Below are 18,989 nucleotides of genomic sequence, written 5' to 3' on the forward strand. Positions count from 1 at the left end.
TCTAAGGAGAAAAATACCATTGTCTTGAAAGAAGAATCTGTGTATCATTTTCAGTGGTGTTCTAGCTAGTCCTAAGGCACTTGATAAATGAGATCTCATATGTGAATAACCATGTAATTGCCATAATTATAAACACATACAAATGATAACAGACTGAAATAAGCTACCAAACAGTATGCTGGGACTAAAATAGTTCAGATGGGAACATACATTATTCAACTCTCGGAAATGCCTATTAAAGGGCAATCTTGGTTAAAACAGTAATACAAAATGGATTTTAAAATCCTGATTTCCTATAACACATTTTCTAAATTTCTTGTTTAAAAGTATTAAAAAATGATTTGTTTTAGCTCTCATAATTTTTTTTTCTACTATAGAAAATTGGTTTCTCCCTTGGGAGACCAACATTCTATTTGTTAGCTTCCTTTTAAACATGATTCAATGATTAGAAGGCCTTCTCTGTGGGAGCGATCTCGTGGAAGAATTTATGAGCTCGGGAATTTGTGTTTTCAAAGATATAACCTGGAGGAGAAGGATAGCTAGCAGAGCAGATTTCCTGTTTCTTTGGTGCATACTCTAGAGGGGCCATGGTTACATCATCAAATGGAATAGAACTCTTGAAGGGAACATTTACAGGTTTGCAACTCTTTGTTGGAATCAATTCATGTGGCACATAGTGAGGTCTGAATGTGCTCAAACCATCAAATTTTCCAGATGGGTTGGGAACCAGCTGCTTCTTCTTAATAAGTCCTTGACCACAACTTTCCCTTGCTGGAAAATCTTCCTTCGTGGTGCTTTTTCCTTGGAAAGGAAAACTGTGATTTTTTTCTATGAGACACTGGCCTGATGGGAAGAACACGTTTGGCCTGATCTGGAACATAGTTGAGGTGGCTTGTGCTGTTTAATTGCATGGTACCTGTGGGAGGGATGTACTGTTGTACTTTCTTGACTTCAGGTGGTGGGATTTCCCATTGTTGAAAACTGTCACGGAATTCAGTGCTTCCTTCAAATTGAGCATGTTAGGCCACACAGGTGTATGCAGGTCTGCAGATTTTTGCAGTTTCACCAACAAGACCCTGAAAATCAGGGTGAGTTGTGAGATCCTTGAAGGGTTGGTCGGCTGGCTTGCAAACTTCTTTTGGCCTTGCAAACTTGAATTCTAGCTGACGAGGTATGTAATAAGGGTGCTGACTTATATCACTATTAAAGGGGCTGTAGAACGTTTGACCACAGGGCTGGATTTAAAGCCGTGCCTAGGCTTTATCTCCCAAGGAACATAATCATCCTGAAAAGTAGTTGAGTTTCCAACTTTCACAGTAGGGGGATAATAAGTTTGTGCTGGTTTATAAAGTTCACTTTTCTGAATGTCCCAAGCTCTTATAATATCTTGAAAATTAAAAAAAAAAAAAAAAAAAAAAAAGAGCACGTTGAAAACAGCACAGGAAAACAACCACTCTCTAAAGGTCATGCCTGACTCCTCTCTGTGCCGTCCTTCTGTTTTCCTTTAGAAACCTGAACGCCAGTCAAGTATGATGTTTCCCTGATTCCCCTCAGGTTTATTTTTCTTCACTTCCACTTTCCTCTTCCTAGCTCTCCACTTTAATGCACCTAACTTTCCTTGGTCAGAGTCTTCTGATTACACGTGGGAATGGAACATCTGAACCTGATTGTTGATAGTTTCTGAAAGCCAAAAAGCTTGTGTTTTGGGTGAAGACAGAGTTTAGGAGATTGTGGTTGCATTCCCAGGAACTGGTTGGGGTTTTTGCTATAACTTACAAAATGCTAAAGTAAAGCATAAAATCTTAAGATTAACATAAACTCAAAGGCCCTGATGTGTGGGCAAAGTGATGTGGACATTACTCCTTCCTTTGGAGGGACTCCTCAAAGGAGAGAAAATGTCAACTCCATTGTATCCTAGGAAGCCTATAGGACTCCCTGAGCGAACATACAGGACACAAGGTAACTAGACGATCCCAGAAACATCACTGGCTTCCACTTTTCCTCCTCAGGAAACAGACTTCCAGGCATTCCTGAAAGATAGAGGGTCATCTAGAGGTGAGGGGCCCAAATGGAGTTCTTTCTAAAGTGTTAGAAATTGTATATGGAATTTAGAAATGAACATCAGAGCTGAGTCCGGCATTTAGTGTTAAATACCTTAATTCTGCTTCCCTGCAGCTTACCTAGACCATGGATGGAAAACTGAAGTGCCTATATTTCAACTGAGGGTTATTTAGGTTTTCCATTTCTCCATGAGAAAGGTAGAAAGCTGAGAAATACTACAGAATTGACTTCACTCCAAAAGATGTATTTCTCAATACCAAAAATTAATTTATAAAAGACAGAAGATATACAAGATAAAGAATTAGACTCTAGGCTAATGTCCAAGCAATGTTTATTGGAAAAGCCAAAACTCAAATGCTTGTTATGTGGATACTTCCTTTGAAGAGAAAAAATCCTTAGCCATAGGCATTTGTGCCAAGATGGTCAAGTTTTACACCAAATGAATACTCCCACCACCCTCAAGCTAAGGATGTTTGAATAAGAGTGGATACCTTACCTAAGAGCAGGTGATCTTTCGCGTAGTAGAGAGCTGGCAAGAAACAGCCTGGCAAGAAAAGATGACCTGGGTCAAGCACATTCTCATTCTTGTGAGCCTGAATTTGAAAATACAGGGCCACATAAAAGTGGGAGAAGAATGTAAAAGGATGCCATGAAGCAGATCTGGAGAGCTATGGTGAGTTGAAGACGTCAAAACAAACTTGTAAGGAAACAGAGATGATATATAGGCAAAGGAGGCCAGCTAGTAGAATCGCAGCCAGAGAAGATGTGTAAGGGGAAGGCAAGATGCTGTGAGAGAAGCCATGTAGCTCATGGCAGAGATGGAGGGAGTAGCTCTTCCTTCAAGTTTCCTCTGTACCTGATAGCTTTCCATTTTCAGTTTACATGAAGCTTTACCATAAACTTGCTTCTTACTGAGGCACCATGAAGGAAACTCTGTTGTTTGCAATTTAAAGTATAAAACTATAGCACTCTTTTTCAGTAACTAGAAGGAAACCATAGGATGTTACTGAGGGTCTATGGGTCCATCTAAACATACAGGGAGAGCCCTTGTTGCTATAAAGTCCATGAGAAAAAGATGTTAATTTCATGAGAGAACCTAAATAGAAGAGACTATTTCTCCCTTACCAAACAACTTTGGTTTTCAAAAAGGAAGCAAGAATTTGGAGACTGAGAGACGAGGTTTGAATAGCATGAGTATCGGATAACTGCAGAAGACTGACTTGCCTCTCATAAATATTCCTGTGCTCATCTGGCTGGAAAAATTGATTATTTGTTGTGGAATATTTTTTAATAACATTCTAGCAATACCTTTAAAACATCATAGTCTTTATTAATATCATCTGTTCTTAGTATCCTATGACACTCATGAAAAAAAAAAAAAAACCCATAATGCCATCTACATCTAACAATGCAGTCTGATCGTTTGACAACTTCAGTAGTGCCCTTGTGAGAGAAGGGCAGTCCAGTTTCCTCAGCTTATTCTTTTGCTCTCTAGTCACTAAACTCTAGACAGGAAGTTTGCTTTCTTCTGAGCAGTTTCAAGTCCATGAGGTGCTTGTGTGTGTTTGCTCACCATGAACATTTGTAAGCAGAGCTCCGTCTCCAACCTTTCCATAGTGAGCTGTACTCCTCAGCTGCATACAGGAGTTCTTTCTCTTGGTAGTTGGGATGCTGTTCCCTGTGCTGTCTTATGGCACCAAGGAATCAGGACCAATTTTCATAGTCAGGGGGCTCCATCCTTTCTTTCTCCATCTACACATCACCGGACTGGCCTCACAGTTTTAACCCTGCCTGTAAGCTGATGACTCCCAAACTAGAGTCTGCACTCCAGACCTCCCTTAAAATCCAAGCCAACACATCTATCTTCCTGTGAGACATTTCTATTCAGATGTCCAAGAGGTAAACTGAAGTTTAGAATTCCCCAACCAAATTCACCATCTTGCTCAGACTCATATTCCACCAAAATAACACATCAACAACAAAACACATACTATTTTGAGTTTGGTATCTCAGGTAAAGGTTTCACCCAGCCAGTTTTCTCTCCCTCACTCCCTTCTCCCTGCTTCATTTTTAGATCCTGTCAATTTTACTTCTGAAATTTTAATTTTTTCCTTCTTGAGGCAAACAAGCAATCAATGAATAGCAACCTGATGAAATCATCAAAAGTTAGAAAAGGGAAACAGAAGAAACAATAATGTAAACTAAGGTTCTATAGAGTCTATAGTAAGATCCTTATTTTCATTCTTACTATTTGTAATTAGTGTCTTTCTCTCTTTCCAACTGCCCCCTTAGTCAGTGTGGTTAGGGTTATTCAACTTTACTATCCTTTAACAGAATCAGCTTTTTCATTGATTTTTCTCTATTGTTTTCCTGTTTTCAGATTCATTGATTGCTGCTCTTTATTCTTTCTTTCCTTCTACTTTGCTTTGGGTTTAAGTTGCTCATTTTCCTAGTTTCATAAGATGAGGCTTAAGCTGTTAATTTAAGACTATCTTCTAATACAAACATTTAATGCTATAAATTTCCCTCTAAGCATTGCTTTAGATACATCCCACAAATTTTAATATCATATTTTTTTCATTTTCATTAAATAAATATTTTGGGCTTTATGGTCCGTGTGGTCTGTGTTGCAACTACTCAATTCTGACATGGTAGCATGCAAGCAGCCATAGATAATATGTAAATGAATGGCTTTGCTGAGTTTCAATAGAAATTTTACTTTTTGTGCAATGTGTAATTTGTATTTGAAAGCTGGATATTGTATGTGTGTATATCACAGTAGAGACTGAGATAAATGGTACTTATGTGCAGAAATGGATGTACATCTTCATTTGCCAGGCCTTGAGTGAGTGAGGCTAAGTCAGCTCAATCAGCAGTTGAGCTAGGTTTGGGTTTTGCCATTGCCATGCTTACCTTCAGTGTACCATCAGCTTTAAATTCCACTGGCATTATCTTGTGCTTCAGGTGGGGCTGGTTTTCTTCACTTCTGCTCCATCTGCAGCTTTAGGCATTCTCTTTGCACCTGCACCTGAGAGAATGTCTCTCTCTGTACCCTTGCTTCTCTCCAATGGGAAACTATTGTTGCTTGTTATTCAGTGCTCCGTAATCTGGTGTGTGTGTTTGGTGGTGGTGGGGTTCTTCTGTGGTCCGGGTCAAGGCTCAATCTTAAGCAAAACCTGTGTCCCTGGGCCTCAGTGGTGGGACTCTTTCAGTATTTCTATCCGTCTCCACAATATAGCTATCTAATAGTTGGGCCCAGGATGTTTTCCTCTTTTTCCTTCAGGTTACAGGTTTGTTGTTTTTCTTTTCATTTCCCCTGTAATCTCAGCTTTCTGAAGTATTCATGAATATTTATGATTTTGTATATTATCTGACTGCTTCTTGTTAAATTGGAAACACTTTTCTAGCCATTCATATCCCACTCAGAAATTAGAAATCCTCGAATTTTCCTTATGGTCTAGTTTTAAATTCCACCTTAAATTCTACATATGCAATTTCTTTAACAGATATAAGGCTATTCTGAATTTTTCCTTCGTGAGTTAGTTTGGCAAATTGTATTTTTCAAGGAATTTATCCATTTTATAACAATTATTGGCATTTTCCATAGTATCTTATCTTTTTAATGTTTGAGTAATCAATATTTGAGTTTTAATTGTAATATTTATTTCACTTACATTTAATGTAAGATATGGTCTTGTTTAGTTTAAGTTGACTATATTGGTATTTGCTTTTGGTTGGTCCCATATGTTCTGGGTTCCCTTACCCCTTATTTCCTGCCTTCTTTTGGATTAATAAAGGATATTCTTATTATTCCATTTTCTCTATTAGCATTTTAGTGATAACTTTCTGTATTTTTAGAATAAACATGCATTTTTGACTTATTAGGGGATCTTTTTGTCCTAGTCAAACTTTAATTGATGTTTTTACCACTTCTAGAACAGTGGAAGAAGCTTTCAACAGTTTAATTCCATTTACATCCTTCTGCCTTTTGTGCTATTGTTATAATTTACTTCTATATTTGTATAAAATCACCTAATATAATTATTATTGTGACTTTAAGAAATCAATATCCTTTTATATTTACCCACTTATTTACCCTTTCTGTGTGCTTCATTCCTTCCTGCATTTCACGCTTCTCTGTGGAATCATTTTCCTTCAACCTGAAGAACTTTCTCTAAGTACTTTTTGTAGTATGTGTCTGCTTCTAACAAATTCTCTGCTCTTTTTTTTTCTCTAAAAAGAACTTTATTTTGCATTATTTTTGAAAGATATTTTTACTATATATTAAATTCTGAGATTCACTAGGTTTGAAATTCTCAGTGTTTTTTCCTTTTAGTACTTTAAAGATGTCATTCCAATATCTTCAGTCTTCCATAGCTCCTGGTGAAGTTAAGTACGTTTCTAATTTTTCTTTTGTAAATGATTTGTAGTTTTGCTCTTGCTACTTTTAAGAGTTCATCTTTACTTGGTTTTCAGAAGTTTGATGACAGTTGCCAGATGTGGTTTTGTGTTTATTTTGGGGTTTGTTGAGCTTGTTGAAGCTGTGGCCTGATTCCTTCATCAATTTTGGAAATTCCTTGACCATCATCTCTTCAAATATTTCTGGATTCTTCATAAGTCTCATAATGTTTTACTCTATGCTGGATGTCACGTATAAGAAAACCATAGAAACTAAAATCAATGTTATTTTCAACTGAAGACAGCTTGCTGTTTCCTATGTTGAGCAGATAGGATATCACCTTGATCTAGTTGGGAACTAAGTGAGGCTGGCATTCAACAGCACCTTCAGTTAAACATAGTCTTCCTCTAGTTACAAATTTCTCAAGGACAAGACCTGTGATGTGTTTGTGGTAGAGCCTTCATTCTAGTGGGACTTTGGCTCCTAAACACCTGCTCTCAAGTGAGACTGTGGATATTTCTGTGGGCTCTTTCTAGCCCAGTTGCCTAGCCTGCCATGTCCCCTAAACACTCAGCAGACATCCCACAAGGAAAACCAGCCATGCATCTGGGGTACTTTAGGTTCCTTCTGGCCATGCCAGCCTACATGTCAGGTGCTCCACTGGTTTCCCTTTCCCTATGAGGGTCCCCCTGCTTATGCTACCCCAGTCTTCAGCCTTGGCCTAGACTTGACAAATGCTCCCAGAGATGTAAACAGCTGGCCATCTCAGCTCATCTAGGAAGGGATCCTCCATCTGTGTAATTTCACTTGTTTGCTTCCATTAAAAAAAGATTTTCAAAAATGTATTTTTTTTTTAGCTGTTTCAGTGGAAGTAATGGCTTTCTGCCATCTACCACATCATATCTGGTAGCAAAACTCAGAAATTTTTAGTGGCTACTAGAAAAATGTTAAGCTCCTCAGTCTGACAACTAAGACTTCAACAATCTGATTTCAACGTACGTTTTTAGAGCTATGCACCAGTCTCTCAGATCCTGAAATTCTCTGGTCCCCACCATGTTCACTGAACAACCCTTTTATTTTTCTGACTTTATGATTTTTTGCTCCTTTCATCCTAGCTTTTAGGATGTCCCTCCTCTTTCTATATGTCAATACTTACTAGTTTCTGATGCATTACCAGACTAGCCTGGAGTGACATCTTGATCAGTCTAAATTTTTGAAACACTAATTATTCCATTAATTTTTCAGTGAAGTATTCTGCCCCCCTTGTCATATTCCAATTATTTATTTCTCATGTGAGCATTTAATTCTTCATGGTATTATTGCTCTTTTTTCTCAATTCAACTGTAAAGTTTCTAAGTGTCAACAACCATGGTCAATTCACATCGCTATTCCTTACAGTGCCTAGCACACAGAGGAGTAACCCCTAGAAAGTATGTATCAAATCAAATACTGACCTATTTTCATTACCTACATTTGAATCTGAAAGAATTTCTAAACCAAGGGCCCCTTGGCCCTTAGCATTTGTTGTCTCATGCCTGAAAACCTGGAAATACAAGGATAACTCTTCCTCACTAGGGAAGATCAGGAGAGAGAAGGCCAGAGGGAAGCCAGGAATCCCCAACATTGGATTCTGGAAGTGGAAGTATGGGAATCTATGTGAAACTCAGGTAATGAGAAGCCAGAACTAGTGTTGGTGTTTGTGTGTGTGTGTGTGTGTGTGTGTGTGTGTATGTGTGTGTGTGTGTTATAAGTAAATAGTCACAGCATCAAGGAATATCAATATTGTTGTATTTTCAAATAGACTTTGTGGGGAAGAAAAGAAGAGACAATCTTACTATGGTTGTTTAAAAGACCCAGTACAGACATTTCACCAATTATCTTTTATGTCAAATGATTATGCAATACATTATCTCCTCTGCATACCAATAAATATATCTTTTAGCAATCACTACATGCTATGTTAGATTATAACGATATATTTGTTCACCATATGCATTGTCTTAAAAATTTGTCCCTTGTATAGCATCTTATATGCTCACAGCTTAAAAAAATAGAAAGAACACTGTTCCTGATCTCCCTACTGTGCTGATTTATATGCATCATAGTATACTGATACCATACACTTTACTTACCCATTAAACTGATGAGAGTGATATTTAAAGAAAAAGTATGTATTCAGTTATTACCTATTTAAAATATAAATAATTTCTTTTATTGTGGATGGCATCACTCTTACAAAAGGATTTATGTTAGGACATACCCATTCAGTTATATCACATAACTAGTGAAAAGGCTGTAAGTCTAAATATGCAATTATATTATCAACAAAAGTAATAGAAGAAATATGAACTAATAAGATAGCCTATTGTTTAAAAATAAAGATACCACCCCCCCAAAAAAAGCAATAGAGTATTATAAAATCAGATTGATTTTTGGAAAGGAAAGCGGTCATACATCATTCATTGATTTTGGGAAGAAAGTGGTCATACATCATCCAGCCCCCTACTCTTCCAAGTGGGTTGCCATCAGGCAGAAGGTGTTCCATGCTGGAAGTCTTAGAGGAGCAGGTTGCCTATGTGGTAGTGCAACACTGTCTCACTGGGTGGACAAGCCTATTTTATTCTAAGGTTCAGTATTGGCACCAATCTGCTAACAGATGCAAGTTTCATCCTCTATTCCAGCCTTTATGAGTATAAAGGGAATATTCTGGTTCTCTACCTAATGCTTTTGCTTTCTCAGTTGGTTCACAACTTGAATGGTGAAGAGGCTTGCTATTTATTTGACTTTCTTGAAAGCTCCACTATGGTCAGTAAAGTTTCAACTCAGCCTGGGATGGAAGGAAGGGAACAGTGTCAACTAAATGTGGCATAATGTGACAAATATGACATAATGCTTGTTCAATGGCATCCTTTGTTTTCATGGTTTGAGATAGAGAAAGCTAATTAAGTGGCTGAATTTGGACAGGAATCCAGGTGTCTTCACTCTCAATCAAGCCAATGGTCTTTCTTTTCTCACTATACAATACTGTTTTGACAAAAGAGAAAGAAGTTTTTTCCTAAGCCATGGAGACTTAAGTTTGGCAATGCATCAAAATTATGATTGGATGTTAGATATCAAAGCTGGAAGTAAGTTTTTGTTTTTTGGCTTTTTAAGTTTGGAAATGGCAAGTTACCTTTATAGGTTGGGACAGTGTCCAACTTTCCTATTTATTTATTTATTTATTTATTTCTAAGCTCTTTATTGGAATATATTTGCTTTATACTCTTGTACTAGTTTTTGAGGTACACCAAAGTGAATGGGCTGTATTTATACATACATCCCCATATCCCCAACATTCCTTTTTTAATTTGTTGTCTCTCCAAAGGCCGAACTATTGCCACAGGTTGCACTTCATAAGAATGAAAATCCCGTTTGTTGGTAGTACAAGGTCAACCTACCCGTTTTGGTTTATATTCTGCTGGTGCATGGTGAAGCTGTTTGACTATTTCAGAAGGACAATAATGTGATCTCAAATATATAAATTTGAAACTTAGCCTCATAGGTTCTCTTATTTCTAAGTATTTCAATGAAGTATTAAAGTTTTCAAGACTTTTTTCTAACTTGAAAAGTCAAAGATAATAACCTGGTGATGGTTGACAAACTTTTTTTTATAAATTTATTTATTTATTTATTTATTTATTTATTTCATTGGCTGTGTTGGGTCTTTTTTGCTGTGCATGGGCTTTCTTTTTAGTTGCGGTGAGTGGGGGCTACTCTTCGTTGTGGTGCGCGGGCTCCTCATTGCCATGGCTTCTCTTGTTGCAGAGCGTGGGCTCTAGGTGCGTGGGCTTCAGTGGTTGCAGCACATGGGTTCAGTAGTTGTGGCTCACGGGCTCTAAAGCGCAGGCTCAATAGTTGTGGCGCACGGGCTTAGTTACTCCACGGCATGTGGCATCTTCCTGGAGCAGGGATCGAACCAGTGTCCCCTGCATTGGCAGGTGGATTCTTAAGCACTGTGCCACCTAGGAAGCCCTGACAAACTTCTTGAAAGAGATTCCTGAGTTACTTTATATGCCATCCAGTGACTAAGTATAAGAAAAATAAATGTCAAAAGTACTAGTTTTCAAAACATCTTTAAAATGGATCCTCAGTTTTAATTGGATCTTACATTAATGAAATCTTCAGATAACTGAATTTTTTCCTAACGTGGAAGGAAGTCTCAGGTTAAAGATTTAAGGAATCTGAAAACAATTTTAAATATATTGCCTGGGCCCACTTTGTCAAAATCCTTATTCATCCTGTTAAAGACTCTAATAAACTATCTGGGCATGCTCTCTTGTTGAAGTCATGCTGTCTTTCTGCTCATCATTAAATAATCAATTAAAGAAATAATTTATGTCTAAACTCTGGCTTTTAGACCTAAACCATACTCATGGTATGGATGTGAGTCTTACCCATCTCCAGAGCCCCCAGAAGCCCTTGTTAGCGATGGGAGCCATATGATACCCCAGCCACCCTAGGCAGCATGTAACATTATGAGGCAGAAGTAGTACTGCAAACATGGGGTGGTCTGGTGGCGTGGAGAAGACCACCGTCTCAGACTGATCAGACCACCTGGGTCTAAATCCTGGCTCTGTCATTCACTAGATATATGATGTGGGACAACTTAATTTGTCTGTGCTCCAGATTCCTTATATATAAAAGTGGACAGTAATATCATCTGCCTCACAGGGTTGTTTTAAGGATTGACACACACATGCATGTACACCAGGCACCTGAGTGTTTAGTGCACAGCAAGGGTGATATGTTAGCTGCTACTAATATTACTAAAAGTCTTCAAAATTGCTTTTTTTTTAGGACTCTGTGGAGTGTTTCACTCATTTTATGGTTTATTTAAACCAGCCTGTATTAATCAATATTATCCATGCATGTCCATAAGCTCCAAAAAACAAAATTCACTGAATCCCTTCTCTATTCACGATATAACCTCTCAGACATGTTAGCTCCATTTCCTTACCCCCATCAGTGGGCATCAGCTTACCTCTTCAATCCACTGCAGCCTGGTTTCCAGCACTGTTACTTCTCTAAGAGGGCTTGAAGATTCACCATGACTTCTAGGTGATTAAATCCATCAGACATTTTCAGTCCTCATCTTACTTGACCTCTCAAGTAGGAATTGACATTATTGCCCACTCCATTTCTGAGAAACTCTATTCCCGTCCTCTTCATGATTTCCTGTCAGTCTCCTATGCAGCTTCACCCTCCTTTAGTCAGTCATGAAGCTGGGAGTTCCTCGACACTTGAGCCCGCACACTCTCCTCCTCTCATCCAGTGTTCCCTCCTGAGGACAACTCCTCTGCTCCCGCAGCTTTAATTCCTAACTATATGCAAATGCCTCTCAAACTTCTATCTCCACTCAGACCTCTTCTCTTAGCTCAATGCCAGTTTTTACAATGGCCTGTTGGATATACAGTGGCACCTCAAAATTTAATAAAAGCCTAATCAAACTATTTCCCCCCAACAAATCTGGACCTGTTGGCTTGTCCCTTCTTTTGGTGAGTGGCGTCATTGTGTCTTCAGCTGCAGTCAGGAACCTAGGACTCGCCCTTCACTCCTCACCTCCCTCCTATATTTAGTTCATCATCAACTCCTGTCAATTTTGCCTCTTAAATCTCTCTTACATCTAACTGCTCTCCTCTATCTCATCACCACTCTGATATCCCAAGATTTCATAATAGCTGATTCAAATCAATTCAATAGCTTCCTAAACTCATTTACTCTCTCCAGTCTTTTCTTACATGGCACCCAAAGTAACTCTCACACATAAACTTGATCAGGTCTGCTTGCCGTCATCTCCCTAGCCTCTTCCTCACCTCTCTTTCGTACCCCCCTCAGCAAAGAAACAAACACACAAACAAAAAACAAGGAAGAAAAGTAAGTGGCTTCTTACTGCTCCAAGGATATGGAAAAAAACGGGACACGTCCTCTTCGCGAGCTTCCGCTCAGCTAGTGCTTCCTCTTGCTGTCCCTGCTCCTGCTGGCTTCTCTGACAGTTTCCTTCTTTCCACGCTCCTGCCTGCTGCGTGCTGCGCTCTGCCTGGAAGGCACTGCCTTACACTCTTAATCCAGTTAATAGCTTTACAGCCTTCAGATTTTAGCTCAATTTTCTCATTTCCCTGATAAAGTCAAGCCTCTTATTCTGGCTCTGAAGTTACCTTGCGCTTATCCTTTGTAGATGTGGTCACTGTTGCAATTTTATACGTATTTTGAGTGATGTGTTTGGTTTCCATCTTCACCAGAGTGCAACATCTGTGAGCACAGAGATCACGATGGTTTTTGCTCACCACTGTATCCCAGGTGCCTCACATAGCACCAGACCCTTAACAAATGCTTAAGAAATATTATTCAGTGGATTAATAATAGTAGGGATCACATACCTCTGCTTCTCAAGACATCTTAGTTGGTCTTTGCTTTTCCCAAATACTGGCTAGAGAGGAATAGGCTAAAATGCAGTCAGGAAATGGAAGAATCAGGTAGAGGACAGAGAAAGCTCAAGAAGTCTTAGTTTCTCTAGTTAGATTAGTTGAGTGTTAGACAGTATACCTCCAAACATAAAGCAACATTCTATGGAGAAGTAGTAAAGGGTAAAAACACTCTTATTCATCTGACATATTCCAAAACTTGTGACATGTCTGGAATCATACTTTCAGGGCTGACTTCCTGCCAACTCTGGCAGTCATCTACTGTGCTGCAACTGTAATGCTGGAAAGGATCAAGTGTCTTGTACACATCCAGACACCCGCTCGTTACACAGCCTCTTCCTATATTGTAGGAACATAGAGAACAGAATGACACATTTTTCTTTCTTTGTAAAACTGAATCAGCTGCTTTCTGCTACTGAGTCAATGTGTCAACATGAGGGAGTTAAGCAAGGGTTCCAAAACCCCCGAATGTGGCTCTTGGAAATACCCCTAGTTCCCTGGTCAAAATATGAAGAAAAGATCTTGTGTTTTACTAAGTGGAAAGATGATGATTTATGAAATGGAAGTTTTTGTTTTGTTGGCATATTTGAACTTTTTGGGAGTTGGGACTTTTTTTTCTTTTCTTTCTTTTTTTTTTTTTTTTTGTGCTATTAATGGCTACTTGAACAAGGCAACTAAGAAAACCCAGAATTGAAAAGCAATTGTCTTTTTAAAGAAAGATGAGGCAGGTTAAACTTTCCTGATGTGAACACTTAGCTTTGGTTAAATGCAAAATCTTTATTCAATAAATATGAATATTGTGAAATTTATTTCAAATCTCCACTATGAATGATTAAGGCATCAAGGAAGAAAGGAGTAAAGGTGAAGAAAAAAGAGCAACCATTCCCATTTGCTCTATCTCAACCAATTGCTCAATTCCTTCATCTCATTTTCTAAATGTGTCATGATCTTGTGTATCTGATTTTTGTTTTGGTACTGTCATTCCCACAAGACTACAAACAACAGTGGGAAGCCCTTCTTTCTGTTCCACGTTATACCCAGTGAACAGTCCAGTGCCTGCCCATTGCACACAGTCTGTAGCAACAGAATCACCAGCCGTGCTGGTTAGAAATGCACACACCTGGGATCCACGCCATTGTCTACTGACTGTTTTTGGTGGAGCTCTGGAATCTGCAATTTTAACCTTTCTAGATGATTCCAAATCACACCAGCGTCTGAGGACTATGGAAGATCTTCAAATTTCTGGAAGAGCCACATACCTACAGAAGTAATTGTAATCACAAAAGCACTGCAAATTGCCTGAAATGTTCAAGGTATAAGTATTGGACTGTAAGTTTGAAGGTCTCCACCTTTGCTATGTAAGTAAAATAAGGTCTATCTGAAATGAAAAGAAAATGGATCATACTAAAAATTAAAGTCATTACAGAGCATTTAAAAATTATAAATTATAGAAATCTGTTGTATGAGTTTCTTAAATGGAAGAACCTCTATTGATATTTTTATACTTAATGCCTAAGATTGTACCTTGAATACAGTGTGCACATTAAGAAAATAGAGAAAAAAGTTAACTCACTGAATTGACAAAGATACAAAGAGATCAAAAAAGCTGAGTCCAAATGAAAAGTTTAGGCTTCGAAGGACTTTTTTGTCTTTCACCCATAGGATAAATATTGAGTGCCTACTATGAGCTAGTAGGCCTTGTAGTAGGTTTCTGGAAATAGAATGCTGAGATAAGAACAGACATAATTCCTATAATTTCATGGAACACTGAAAGTAATCAGATGCTTTGAGAACTTGCACAGGGGACTGTTACCAAGCCTGAAAACAGGGTGAGTGTCAGAGAATGCTTTTCAGAGTGACAGTTGAGTTGAGATCTAGAGGTTGAAGGGGCATTAATTAGGGCAAGAGGCAGGAAAAATTCTAGGCAGCTAAAATAGTATCTTGGAAGGCTCTGTGACAAGGGAAACCTGGTACATTCAGGAAATGAAAAGTGTCCTGTGGGATGTAACTATAAGAGTGCAAAGGACATTACAGTGAAAATAAATCAGAGAAGAAAGTAGGGACCAAATAATGAAGGGATTTTGGTGTGTATTAAATATAATGGGAAAATATAAGAGCAGGTTTAGCAGGGTGGTGATAGGATTAGGTCTGCATTTTAAAAAGGTCATCTTGCTCAACATCACTAATTATTAGAGAAATGCAAATCTAAACTACAATGAGGTACCACCTCACACCAGCCAGGATGGCCATCATTAAAGAGTCTACAAATAAAAAATGCTGGAGAGGGTATGGAGAAAAGGGTACCCTCCTACACTGTTGGTGGGAATGTACATTGGTGCCACCACTATGGAAAACAGTGTGGAGGTTCTTCAGAAAACTAAATATAGAGTTACCATATGATCCAGCAATCCCACTCCTGGGCATATATCTGGACAAAACTATAATTCAAAAAAATACATGCACCCCTATGTTCATAGCAGCATGCTTCACAATAGCCAAAACATGGAAACAACCTAAATGTCCATCGACAGATGAATGGATAAAGAACATGTAGTATATATGTGCAATGGACTACTACTTAGCCATAAAAAGAACAAAATATTGCCATTTGCAGCAACATGGATACAACTAGAGATTTTCATACTAAGCGAAGTAAGTCAGAAAGAAAAAGAGATAATATGATATCACTTATATGTAGAATCTAAAACATGGCACAAACAAACATCTACGAAACAGAAACAGACTCACAGGCCTGGAGAACAGACTTGTGGTTGCCAAGGTGCAGGTGGGCGGGGGAGGGATGGACAGGGAGTTTGGGATTAGCAGATGTAAACTATTATATATAGGATGGATAAAAAACAAGGTCCTGCTGTATAGCACAGGGAATTATATTCAATATCCTGTGATAAACCATAATGGCAAAGAATATTAAAAAAACAAGGTCTATATGTGTAAAATTGAGTCACTCTGCTGTACAGCAGAGATTGGCACAGCATTGTAACTCAACTACACTTCAAAAAAATTAAATGAATAAAATAGAATTAAAAAGAAGAAAAGGTCATCTTGGCTGGCTAAAGTTAGAAAACAGATCAGAGATGTAAAAGCTACAGTAGAGAAAATCATAACCATTAGGAAGCGACTGCCTTCCTCTAGGTTCTGGTCACAATGGAAAGCAGATAAACACGAGATTCTAGGAGGGTAGAAAAAAAATCAATAACATTTTTTATATTTCCCTTCTCTTTTTTGTCATTCAAACTTAATTCTCACCTGTTTTTCTCAAATTGTGACTCCACTAGTTTCTTGCTTCTTAAGTTGGTTCAACTTAAATCAACTAAATAGTTTAAAGAGTTGAAAAAAAACTTTATTAAAACTAGAAGAGTGGGGGAGAAAAATAGGTAAAGCAAATAGTTTCTTGATATTTACTTAAAGGTTGTTACTCCTTCCATTTTACCACTATATGCTCGAAATTTTTCCTTGGGCTTCAGACTCTGAGGTGGAAGAACTCTGCCATACATACAATATTTTTCCAAATATTCAGTTGTAGGAAAAGACACATCAGAATTTTCATAAATCCTTGTGGTTCCATGTGAGCAATAATGTTGCCTATGCAAACATAAATAATTTGTCACATGAGCAATTGTATATACACACTGCAGAGAATAATATGAGATATACGGTTGTTTTGACTGATATAGTGAAAGAAATAGACTTTTGAAAATATTTAGTCACATAGTAGGAGAAAAACAGATTCAAACAGCAAGATGAAAAAGTAACAGACACAGGTCAACATTTCCCTGAAGGGGTCTCTTGACAATCTTGATCCTCCTAAAGAGAGGCAGTGTATTGAAATAGTGATGAGTTTGTTCTCCTTGTTTTTTGCCCCTCCTTGCTTTCAAGCAGGTAGTCAGGACCTTGACATTTCCTTCTTGCAGTGCTCTTGGAAGGACAGAGGATAGACACTGCCTGCAGTCAACACATTTTCCTGTCTTTTTAAAAAACAATTCATGAAGGGATGAAATCAGATGTCCTTCTGGAAATGAGATCCTAACAGGAAACAGATTGTCTTGGACTGCAACAGAGGGATGAGGGGCTGATTCCTAGAGAGAGGAAGGAGGTAAAAAGTGAGGGGGAAGGAGTTCTTAGAAGAGCAGGGGTCTTTGCCCCACTGTATCAGTGTTAAAGGAGGTGGCCAGATCTCAAGAGTTGGCTAGGTGGAACCCTACAATAGTGGCTCCCAGCCTTGCCAAGATTCTTGTACTTGAAACATAAATTTGAAAGCAGGGTGGTACCACTCTTGAAGGGGTTTTGTGAACTTCAGCAAGAGACATTTCAGTGGGAAGCATTACCAATGTTTAAAGCCCAGAGGAATCTCCTCTTGCATTGGCAATGCCTCTGCTCCCTGGATCATTTTACTGCTTGAAGAAAAGGAAGGCTCCAACATAACGAAGACTGAAATTTCCTGACAGCTGGATGGCAAAGGAACTTAGGTTGGATAGAAATTAAAGATTAGAAAAAAAATACAATTTTCATGCACATCAGAGTTTTCAGATATGAATGCAATTCTCAAATGTCGACTTATCTTTTGGTTACATCTGTTTATTAATTATAAACAACATTTATCATGAAACTAAGGGGAAAACTGCTTTCCATCAACATGCAAAATGTTTTTCCTTTGGAGGGGATTGCAATATGACAGGACTGACATATTCATAATATTTATTTAGCAAATAGTGATCTAATCTCTGGGTCAACAGGGAAGTGGAGGAAGGAGACGACTGTTTATGGGTGGTGGGAGGTTGTTAGGGAGGACTCACAGACCAATTCTGGGTTTGAGGAGACCACCTACTACCTTTTCAGTCCATCAGACCCCAAAGGGGCACAGCCGGGATGGGACTGGGCATGGAAATATGGTCAGGCTGGGATAGAAAGCTAGGGGATAGAGGAAAGTGTAACATGGATCCAAAACTCACAGACTTGCACACCTTTCTATTCTTCTTCCATTTCCTTTTTTTTATTTAATTTTTAAATTTTGTGGGCTTACACTCTCCCAGTCGGATCCGATCTCCCCACTTACCAGCCTGACACCCAGCCGCTGCTACACAGGCGTATATTATCCTCCTGGCCCGATAGCATTTCAGTTTGTGCCCCTGGATAGGAGCTGACAAAGCAGAGCTGTTTAACTGTAGCTGGTGGGTGCACAGTGGGCATTCATGGACCCAGACAAGTGGGGACATCGCTGCGCCCGCATCTCTACACCTTTGTGGAGTGGCCACTCTGAGGGCTCTGTCCCCTGAAGCCCCAGCTCACTCCCAAGGCCCGGCAGCCACCACACTGCCTGTTCCTTACCCGCAGGTACAAATCTGACTTGGGTGGAGCATGGAAGCTGTGAAGTTGAGCAAAGTCGATGGGGTGACCGGATCAGGGTTCACACAGCAGGCTGGTATTCTGGGCCAAAATCAACAAGAGGAAATTCAGTAGTGATTCACGTTAAGTCTTGCATAAGTAAAAATGGGAGAGAGAGGGCTCTCCTGGCATTGTTTGGAAAAAGACATTATTTTGAAGAACAATAGCTTACACTTATGGAGACATTTATTACATTTACTGAGATGCTGTGTGATTCATTCTATAGATGGTATTTTGTGTAAATCCTATTAGGGTAAAATTATCATCTCTATTTTATAGGTGAGTTTTAGAAAAGTTAAGAAACTTTATCTAGAGTCACACAACTTCCAAATTTTTTTTAATTGAAGTATAGTTGATGAACAATGTTGTGCCAATCTCTGCTATACAGCAAAATGACTCAGTTATACACACACACACACACACAAACACACATATATATATATTCTTTCCCATTATGGTTTATCACAGGATATTGAATATAATTCCCTGTGCTATACATTAGGACTTTGTTGTTTATCCATTCTAAATGTAATAGTTTGCATTTACCAACCCCAAACTCCCAGTTCCTCCCTTCCCCACCCTCCTCCCCCTTGGCAACCACAAATCTGTTCTGTATGTCTGTTTCTGTTTTGTAGATAGGTTCATTTGTGCCATATTTTAATACC

At 38.6% G+C, this 18,989-nt stretch overlaps 1 pseudogene; it reads right to left on the reverse strand.

The window, feature by feature from the left end:
• Positions 1–445: 445 nt before the first annotated feature.
• LOC130846829 (stabilizer of axonemal microtubules 2-like) lies at positions 446–18,278 on the reverse strand (annotated as a pseudogene).
• Positions 18,279–18,989: the final 711 nt, after the last annotated feature.

This window comes from Hippopotamus amphibius, chromosome 2 (genome assembly GCF_030028045.1).
Source record: "Hippopotamus amphibius kiboko isolate mHipAmp2 chromosome 2, mHipAmp2.hap2, whole genome shotgun sequence".
Taxonomy (NCBI): domain Eukaryota; kingdom Metazoa; phylum Chordata; class Mammalia; order Artiodactyla; family Hippopotamidae; genus Hippopotamus; species Hippopotamus amphibius.